Here is an 11,340-nt window from a genome sequence, read left to right as displayed (position 1 = left end):
ATAATTTGAAGCCACACAGCTTGTAGAGCTTTTTAATGCAGCTTCAGAAAACAATACATTTATCTTAAAAATTATTTTTTATCTATCTACCTATTCTCTCTCTCTCTCTCTCTCTCTCTCCCCCCAAATGGCAGCATAGTTTTTCCGGATTGTGTTTGGCAGACATGGAATAAAGAATGATGCTTACATGTATCTTAATTTGTAAAAGAAAATATTTAAAATGTTCACTCTTTGTGCACAAATTAACAGGCAATTCAATGAATGGTGAGAAAGAGTTCATTGGGATAAAGATAAACCATTATTTTTTTAAAAAAGCTTTGTAGTTGCATAGCCAGAAATAATTTCATTTGTACTCATTAGTTAATGAAGTATGTATTGGTTCAAGGTGAAATCTTCAAAGTGCTATAGCAGAAGCTTACACCGCTTCTTATTTTCATTAACTAAAACTTATGGAACTCCTTTAAAGCAGAATATATTACTACTAAAAGATTTTGTTGACCTTAGGACCTTTAACAAAAAGTGTGTTCCTCTTTTCTTCTGCACAGGTGGATTACATAATTTTATGATTTTGTAATTAATACCTTCAGAACAAAATGGCCACTTTTAGTTTAATAATTTTCTTGGCAAATAAACAGAAAAACAACAACATTAAATAACTAGTGTGAGCAAATATATATGAAAAATACAATAAAAATAAATATGACAAAGATTTCAATTTTCTTATTCTTGTAGGCTATAACAGAAAATACTTTAGAGCCTGTACAGTAATAGAGCTACCAGAAGGAATACCAATGATGATTTTGACCAAGTGGCATTCATGGACTGATGCATTCTATAGAAAGGGATTTGTGAGAAAGGTATGCTAGGAATATTAAGTTATTTTTCCTGTAAAAAAAAAAAACAAATGTACCACTGTTTTCTTGTTCTTGCCAACATTTTGCAGACTTTGTTTTTCAAGGTATTTTTCTTTTATTGCCAGGCAATAAATTTAAAGATTTTTTAAATTTTAAAAATACAATTTCTAATTATTGCATGCCCTCCAAAGAGTAGAGTGGAGATCAGTAATTGATTTTCATTAAATAACATCATCTTAAGAGACAGCCCTCCATTTCCAGTTTATGATCTAACCTCTACTTTAGATTTAACATACAGAAAATGTTTTTCACCTAGGAAAGGCAGTTTGCACTTGCAATTCCAGCTACTCAGGAGACTGAGATGGGTGGATCACTAGAAGTCAGGAGTCTGGGACTGGCTTGAGCAACATAGTGAGACCCAGTCTCAAAAAAAAAAAAAAGAAAAAAGAAAGAAAAGAAAAGAAAAGAAAAAGAAAAAAATAGCTAAGTGAGGTGGTGAGCACCTGTAGTCCCAGGTAATTGGGAGGCTGAGTCAGGAAGATCTCTTGAGGCCAAGAATTTGAGGCTGCAATGAGCTATGATAGTGCCACTGCACGGCGGCCTGAGGAAAAGAGTCAGACCCTGTCTCTTAAAAAAATAAAACTAAAAGAAAGGAAAAAGAAAACATTCTAGGACTAATCAGAATTTGGAACTGTTTTGTTTCACTTAGTTTCAGATTAATATTTTCATGATCAAATAAAATTCAGCATCAGAAAATGTTTTGTATAATTTGCAAACAGAAATTTCAACACTACTGCAACAAACGTTTACTTAGTGTATGTATATACTGATAAGTGTCAACGTATATTCATTTTAGCTGTAGTATTTTAGAAAATCAAATGAACTGTCCATGTACAATTTTAATAATATAAAATATAGAAATTCTACCCATTTGCTTTGATTTTTTAGAGGGAGTTATAATTTTTATGATAAAATACAAATAGGAATATTTTTATTCCAATGCTCATCGTAACAGTATGCTATTCTATTTCATTATTTCCTTGGATGATCACTTTTCAAACATATTAATCACCTCATAGCCAAAATCACAAAAAGAATTTTTACTCTCAACATTAAATAAAACTTTACCATAGTCTCACTTCTATGTTGGATGTAGTAAGATGTCTAAAATCATCTTGAAATGAGAGCAGAGAATTACATAACTGAGTTTGGTAGATTGACAAGCTCAGTACAAATGATATTAGATGGACCATCTGGGAAGATCCAATAGTTGTTTTGGTTATGAATTTGGCAGATGATGGGCAAGAAGCAGTAATACAGAGTTCACTGGATGAGTGTGGGGAATGATGCAAGGGCTGTCAGTTCTAACTGTTGCTATTACATGTCAGAGACAGAATTTTAATCCCAGTTTAATAAATTGTACCAAATGCAATACTAATAATATGCAGACTGCTTTCATGAGAAGGTCATGGTACTTAGTGTGATATTAAGGCACAGGGTAGGAAATTTTTCTTCTTCCAACTTTTTTTCCCAGCTTGTGGTGTGTGTGTGTGTGTGTGTGTGTGTGTGTGTGTGTGTATTTCAAGTTGGTCAGAAAAGGCAAAAAGAAACATACTAACAATTGATTTAGCCCTATGCCAATAATTTCACTTTTTTTTTTGTATGTGAATATTGAAAATAATGAGGCAAATAAATGGACAGCAACATCACTCACTTATCAGTATTTTTCTGCAATTAATTTTTTTTAATTGGACTTTTAAATTATTACTCTATGAGGATTTGAGATATCTGGATAATTTCCAGTCTCTGCCACATATTATTTCCACCCATTTTTTATCAATGTTAAATATCTCTAATACAAAAATAAAATGCAATTAAATTTTAATTCTGTTTAAATTCTTCTCCAGACAATCCCTTCTTTTGTTTCAATTACAGCACGATATAGAAACAGTTACTTGCCTATATGACATCTCTACTTGTATACCCATAGACACTTAAAATCACACTTAATATATTCAAATTGAGTTTATCCCACTGAAACAGGCTGAAATTCTGTATTCCCATCCCACTGAATGCTGCCTCACTCTGCCCATTTACTTATCCTGAAACCTGGGAGTTAGAATTCATTCCTTCTTTCATATACCCCATAAGCAATCAAACTCTTAGTCACATATGTTATGTTGTTAAAATCTCTTTCAAACACATCTCATTTTATACAACCTGCCATTGTCTTGTTTAGGAAAGACTGAACTCTTCCTATGTTACTAGTCTCCCTGACTCCAGGCTGTCTACCTGCTTCTCAACCCATTCTCATCTCTTCAGCCAGGGTGACTTTTTGAAAGCAATTTTTAAAATGATGTCCTTTAAAAAAATGAATCATCGTTGTCCTTAGAATAATGTGTAAAATTTTGTATAGACCTGTTTACTTCTCCAGCTTGATCTCTGCTATCGCTTCCCTTATTATCTTCGTTTTTACTTTATAAATGTTTAAGCTGTAGAAAAATGCTTTTGTATCTCTTACACTAGAGTGCTTCTTTTTTTCTCCTTCCTTCCTTCCTTCCTTCCTTCTGAAAGAAAAACACATTTTAAAAATAATATCATTATGGTTTTTAACTATCTTTCTGTCAATTTCTTAGTTGAAATTTCTTCCTTCTGGAACTCTCTTCTATAAGAAGATGAACTATTTTGGGCTGAGTGTGGTTCTCCCCCAAAAGATATATTGATGTTCCAACCTTCAGTTCCTCAGAATGTGCCTTATTTAGAAATAAGGCTGTTACAAATGTAACTCATTAAGACAAGGTTATACTGGAGAGGAGTAGGCTCTTAATCAAGTTTGACTAGTGTCTCTATCAGAAGAGAAGAGAGATACACAGAGAGAGCACCGGTGAAGACATGTTCGGAGATTGAACTGCTGCATCTGCAAGTCAAGGAAAGCCTGGGACTATCACAAGCTGGGAGAGGCAAGGAAGCACGGTCTCACCGAGCTCACTGTGGCTTGAGAAGGGAGCATGACCTCATCAGCCAGTTATGGTGGCCTAGGAAACTAATGCACCTCTATCTTAGATCCTCTTTTGGCACTTGACTTTAATTTTTTATCCTCTACCAGATTATAATTTCAGTTTAGAAGAGTAAGAATTTCTTTTTTAGTCATTCAATATAACTAGGGTAAAGACAGTATTTGCCAACCCCAAATAATAATTCAATAAAGATTCAAATATGATTCATAAAGACACAAAAATTGGTATTGATATTTTTGATTATATGAACAAATAACGGCATTACTAAGAATACATATCTATGAATGTGTTTACTATGTGTATATGTATGTACTTGTGTTTGTATACATACATTTTTAACACTAGGTAACACATCATACATCTGCAAGTAGAAATCAATTGTTATTTTCTCTCAGGAAATAAAAAGAAGGATATAAAAACAGTCACAAAATGAAATAGCTATTTAAAATTATTGGATCCCATAATATTGGTGTTTCTAAATTCATTATAATATGATGGACAAACATAGTCTCATGTGGGGGGAAAAAAAAGGTGAAAATAAGTAAAAAGTGAAAATGAAGCACCACTAAATGTTCTCCCAGAATAGCTAAAAATTGCAAAATCCAAGGATGCTGAATGTTAGCAAGGATGCAGCAAAGTCACTTTCTTATGAGGCAACTACTCTGGAAAAGTTTAGTATTATGTTATACAAATAGTCTGTGACCCAGCCTTTTTACTCCTAGAAATATAATTTGGAGAGATGTGTATATATTTTCACCAGGATACATATTCAAATATGTTTATAACAGCATTGTTTATAACAACTAAATAATGACCAGTCTTGTCGGGGGTTTACTCATGTACCTGTAGTCAACGTTTGGGCAGTTGGGGACTGGCAGATGGGCCACTGGAATACACAATTTTCCACATGACCCCTCATGCCTGTGTGGACTGGCTCAAGTCTACTCACATGGTGGCCATGAGATTCTTAGGGTCAAGAGAAATCAGGCAAATCCTCTCCAGGCACAGGTGCAAAACGATAACACTATCAACTCTGCCATTTCCACATTCAGGATATAAATAATTTTCTTACAGTGAAAAACATGTTTAATTTCATCATTTAATGTTGTTAAATTTTTTAAAATTATGGATGAGTACAAAATATTTTAAAATTTACTGGATTGTTTTAAGAGCAAGCATGTTATCTTAGAACATTGTTAAACTTTTTAATTCTAGAAGACATTTTAAAATTATTTATAGTAATATCTCAGCATATGGGAATGTTATGCTAGATGAACAATTTTACTAGAACGTGTGATTTGATGTCACATATTAGATGAATAATATATCTGCTGATAATTGTATTCATTAATTCATTGTATAAGACACTTCTAATAGGAAGCAAAGCAAACATATATTATGAAAATTATTGTAATTTTGTTTACTAAAAATACCAAAATAATAGGCAACATACTTTTTGTCTACATTATAATTTCAATTAAAAGTGATTTTTTTATTTTTAAAATGTATAAAATCATCTATTATTCAAAAATGAATGCTTATCCATGAAAAGCAGGGTAGAACAATCTAGAAAAGCATATCCATGGATGTCCCATATTTTGCCATATTTGATTTATTGGTCAGAGTTTGGTGATTTAGAAGAGAACCAATTCTTTTTTTATGGAGACAAATTATTTGTAAACAAAATTAGAGTGTACATAAATGTAAGAGGAGCTGGGGAAATTAAGTCCTGTGGAATAAAAGGAGTTTGGAGGATCAGAGAAAGTCATCAACCATGATATGCTAAAGCATCTGTGTGCATAGTTGGTTGGAGCTTACAGGAAAATTTTCGAAGCTTTGCATTTTGGACCACAAAAGTGGTTACAACACTGGGGGAGCTCATGAAGATATGTGAGGAAACTGCCATCTCTGAGAAAACTGCAGCAAAATATTTGGGAAAAAGGCATCTGAGACAGGTCCCAATCAACATACAAGTTTATTTTGCCAAGGTCAAAGAAATCTCCAGGAAACATTTTGAGGGCTTCATCAAAAAAGATGATTTTGAGAGCTTCAATATTTAGAGAAAAGCAGGCTGGATCAGAAATGGGGAAGGTATGATCACATCACTGAATCTACACGTTGCAAGAGAAAAGAAGTGGGTAGGGGAATAGCAAATTATGTTTTCATCAGGTGTTCAGTAAATCGGCACTTCATATAAGATAGTAAATATTGAGTAGCTGCATACTTCTCAGTCTTAGCCAAGTTGACAAACACAATTCAACGCAAATGAGAGGGATACAATTTCCAGTCTCTACAACACTCAGTATTGGAATTTGAGAATTTTTTTCATGAATAAGGCTCATAAAATATCATAAAACTCAGGATTCCTTGGACATAATATAGGTAATTTATTAAGCATTTTATTACTTGTTGCACTTTTAGCTATTCAACAAATATCTATTGAGCAACCCAATGCCCCAGGAATGGTTTGACCTACTGGAAATACAACAATGAATGAAATAAGCAAAGTCCTCAAAGGCTAGTAAGATCTTTTTTTCTAGGAATTAAAGGGTGGTGAGTGGGGAACAAAGAGGACAATGTAGTAGTTTACTAGGACTGCCCTAACAAAGTACCATGAACTGGGAGGCTTAAACAACAGAAATTTATTTTCTCATAGTCCTGAAGGCTAGAAGTCAGAGATCAAAGTGTCGGCAGTGAACCAAACCGATCTTCAGAGGCCTCCCTCCTTGGCTGGTAGATGGCCATTTTCTCTGTGAGTCTCTACATGGTCTTCCCTCTACATGTGAGTCTGTGTCCTGATCTCCTCGTCTTATTGGAACATCAGTTATATTGAATTAGGGCCCATCCTAATGACCTCGTTTTAATTTAATTGCCTATTTGAAGACCCTGTCTCCAAATTACAGTCACATTCTGAAGTACTAAGGATCACAACTTCAACATATACATTTTTTCAGGAGGTAGGGAAATAAATTTCAGCCCACGACACATGGCAAACCAAAGTTAAGTACATAATGTAATATCAATTAAACTGATAAGAGAAAAAATAAGTATGCAGAAAGCAATTTATCAATTATAAAAAGTGATCCAAAATGGTCTCTAAACTAAGGGACTGTTTGATAAGACACTTGAGGAAAATAAAGGACCGAGCTCTGTGAATATTTGGTGATGAAGCATTTCAGGCAAAGGAGTAAGTGTGAAAGTAGAGGCAGGAGTTTGCTTATTGCTTTTAAGGAAAAACAAGTCCAGGGTAGCCAGACTGCAGTGTGTAGAAGACAAAGTGACTTCAGAGGCTTCAGATGACTGAAAGGGTTTCCATAACTAGATAATGCAGAGGCAGAGGGTGAAGTACAGAGTGTTTTAATCTTAGAAGCGAAGTTTTCAGGTTGCTTGGTTTTTGGCTACTGGGTGGGGAGCAAAATGAGATAGAGCATGCTGCTTCAGGGAGGCCAGTTAAAAGCATCTTAGATGAGTTCCATTTCTGAAGAAATGTGAAAAGGCCACGTTTTATAGATGCTTTATTTATCAGCATTGCATTTCAATGAAAACTTGAAATCAGACATTAAAGGATCAAAATTATTTTTAAAAGATTCCAAACTTAAACTTCTATAAATGTCCAAAAGTGTACATGATGAGGCTTTTCAATCCACAGTTTTATTTCATTTCAATTTTTAAATGATGTAGCTACTCTTCTTTTTCTCTTCAAAGTGAAGAAAATAAATACATAAAGAAATAATTATATTGAAAAAATTCATGAATACTGTCACTTGTTATATAAATGATAGTATAAATACATAAACAAACTTGTAAATAAAGATACACATTAAAATGTATGTTCTATTACTTTGTATATCAATCAATATAATATGAGCATAAAAGGACACTTTTTCTGTTGTACTTTTTAACATTAGTTGAAGTTTAGTAATAATAATTCAAGAAAACATAGTCTACATTTATTACTTATTTTTCTTTTGGAGTTAAAAATAAAGTGTGTGTGTGTGTGTGTGTATAGATACACATTCTTGCTGGGATTTTTTCTGTTGTTGTTGTTATTTACTAATAACAGACCAATGTAGATTACTTACATCTTCATGAGTCTTTTCTGTATCAACTTATATCTGAGCTGCATATAACAATTTTTATAACAGTATACGATACAAATTCCTGAAGGTAAAATCCAATATTTTTATATTCTATTTTAAATATTCTGTAAATAATAGAAAAGCATGCAACTGTAATTTTCAATTCATTGCAGTCATAATAAAGTTTTATAAGTTTATGGACAATTATGAGACTGTATCCTTGCTTTGAATATATTTTCTGTAGTTCATTCAAGTACAATAAATTTGTGTAGTATTCTAAGTTTGTTTGTAGATTAACATCATCACGTAATTAAAAATTATATAATTCTGAAATATTGTATCAGATTGTTTACATGATCTTTTAAAATTTATTACTTGAATTTAAAAAACATAACAAGTATATCAGCTTATCACTAATGCTTATTAAAAGAAAGTAAGCAGCCTTATTCTATTCAGAATGTGATGCTAATGAGGCATACTGAATGTGTTCCTCATCTGAGCGCACACTAGAGTTCACCCACCACCCACCTCATTAAGCTCAATATGCCATCAATATGAGAAACAGAGTGGTGGATACATAAAATAAATATGAAGCGAAAATTGCCATATGAAGTCAACCTCATGTTTAACTCAAGGCTGTATTTTTTACTGTGCTTATCTTTTGTGATAAATTTCTCTGCCCAAAGTCAAATTCTCAATAACAGTTCATTGAATCCACCTATTATTTTTGGATGTATCAGACCAATTAATTTAAATAGAAATTGTTTATTGCTCTTGCAAACACACACAAATAAAAGAGAAAAATTTGTAAAAGTGTGACAACTAATCATATCACTTATAGTTCAAGAAAGAAAATCAAATTTAATGTGAATTCCTAATAGAAATTGGATGTTGATGGTGTTAACTATGCCCACTTCATTAAAAATCTCCAAATGTAATTTACACTTCTGAAATATAATAAAAATCACACAGAAACAAGTAAGAGATTGCTATTAAGTAGCTGTTTTTTTAAATATTCTGTTTCTTCAAATGTCACAGCCATCATTCCAAAGTGAAAAATCAATCAAGAGTTATCAGGTACAATAATTCTAAAAGTATTGATGAGAAGCTGTTTAGTTCCCTAGTATGTACAAATATGTCATCTCATTGTCCATATTTTCTCATTTATTGCTCTAAAATTTTTCACATTTTATATTGGAAGAAACTAGCTCAAATAAACCAAAGCACTTAATCAGGAAGGATATGTATAATGAGGTTTCACTTGTATGTATTACCTTTAAGAAGATTATAATACCAAATATTAGAAAGAGATAACAATGTAATTATGAGAACAAGAAAACTAACATGTGTGTATAATTTGGTAAGAGATTTTATATATCATGAAATTATAGTTTTGTTTTCAAAAAAATATTACGACTTACATCCTTTTGAAATTTTTATAATTAATGAAGCTGAAAGACAGACTCTGGTCTTTTTACTTTAATTCTCCTATTATTTCCTCTGTTTCTCTTTATTTATTTATTTATGTTTTTGAGACGGGGTCTCACTCTGTCATCCAGGCTGGAGTACAGTGGTATGATCTTGGCTCACTGCAACCTCCACCTCTCGAATTCAAGCAATTCTCCTGCCTCAGCCTCCTGAGTAGCTGGGACTACAGGCGTGCTCCACCAAACCTGGCTAATTTTCATAGTTTTTAGTAGAATGAGGTTTCATCATGTTGGCCAGCCTGGTCTGGAACTCCTGGCCTCAAATGATCTGCCAGCCTTGGCTTCTCAAAGTGCTGGGATTACAGGTGGGAGACACCATGCCTGACCTCCTCTGCTTCTCAATTAGAATAGTTTACTAGATGAAAAAGTTCAGTACCAAGTAGATAAGGTAAAAAAAAAAAAATAAGAAAAGGTAAAAAAATAAGATTCCTAAAGTAATTTTTCCTGAAAAACACATTTATTTAAAATAAAATAATACTATAGCAGGCAACGGGCAGGTTGAAACTTGGAAAGCCCCTAATCAACTAACTGGAGAATATCTGTGCCTCATACACATCACAAAGATAATTAAGGATTATCTCAGGTCTAGCACAGAGAATTTCAAAATTTAGGAGAGTAGTGACAGTTAACCTGGGTCACTAGGTAGGAATATTATTTTCTGTATTTTATTATAAACTTGTTTTGTTTTTTTGCAGGCTGAGATATATATGGGAATAGGCACACTGCTTCTTTAGTTAGGCAGAGAGCTCACCTTGGGACCACTGCCAAGAACCCTGAACATCATCCCAGTCTCTATGAGATAATCGAGAGGCAACCACGACAGACACTGTGTCCACTGCCCACATCATTATCTGACTTACAACTTTGCATGTTTTATAGCTGCTTGAAGAGTTAAGCATAGGAAAGCAACTTGGAATAAAAAGTAAATCATTAGTCTCACCAATGTTCAATATTAGTAGAGACTCTACCCTAATGTTGTGACTTACCAGAATGTATGGGATATATAATAGCAAAACTGGTGTTTAGTTAAATAGTCAGAAACGTTAACTAGAAATGTTTACTAAAAAGATAGTTAAAACAAATGGAATAATTATTCAATTCAAAAGTTAGATGGGGAATAATATTAAAGGCAAACCAGAACAAATATAAGTGCATAAAATAATGAAGTAGAAAAAAGAAATTGATTAAACTACTAACCAAGTGCAAGAGCTGTTCTTTTCATTAAAAATAATGAGATTACCACTGAGTTAACATAGCCAAGAAAACATACAGATAATTTGAAAAGAAAACGAGAATGAGATAATATGAATAAACACTCATGGAATAAAAAACATATAAGAGAAAACTTTTCTAAATCCTATCAAAATAAACATGAACATTTTGATGATTTGTAAGGAAACTATGAATTACAGAAACTAATCCCAAAATAGAACTAAACAAGTATTAACATAAGTAAATATTTCTCAATAGCTGTTCATAAGAACTGTTTGGGGTTTTTAATCAATGAAAATGGCCAGTTTGTAACTGTAAAAATTAAATCACAATCTCTGAAGTATAAAATCAATTTTCCAGTTTTTAACTACCCAGTTTAGTACCTTTCAAAGCTACAGTTGATGAGACAACAGAAGAGGAATAATTATCTGGCTAAGTGCAAAAGAAATGAGAAAAGCCGAAGCCATCACACCGTTATGGTAATATTGTTAACAGCACGGGGAAGAGAGATAGATCCTTAGTCAACATTTTCAAATATCATCATCTGCATGATTGTGAAAAAAAATCAGAAACACTACAAACAGTTGAACTAATTTCTTTCTCTTTCTTTCCCTTTCTTTCTTTCTCTCTTTCTCTCTCTCTTTCTCCCCTTCCTTCCTTCCTTCCCTCCCTCCCTCCCTCCCTCCCTCCC

The sequence above is a fragment of the Colobus angolensis genome, unplaced genomic scaffold, assembly GCF_000951035.1.
Source record: "Colobus angolensis palliatus isolate OR3802 unplaced genomic scaffold, Cang.pa_1.0 Scaffold71, whole genome shotgun sequence".
Taxonomy (NCBI): Eukaryota; Metazoa; Chordata; class Mammalia; order Primates; family Cercopithecidae; genus Colobus; species Colobus angolensis.
This window is presented reverse-complemented; position numbering follows the sequence as displayed.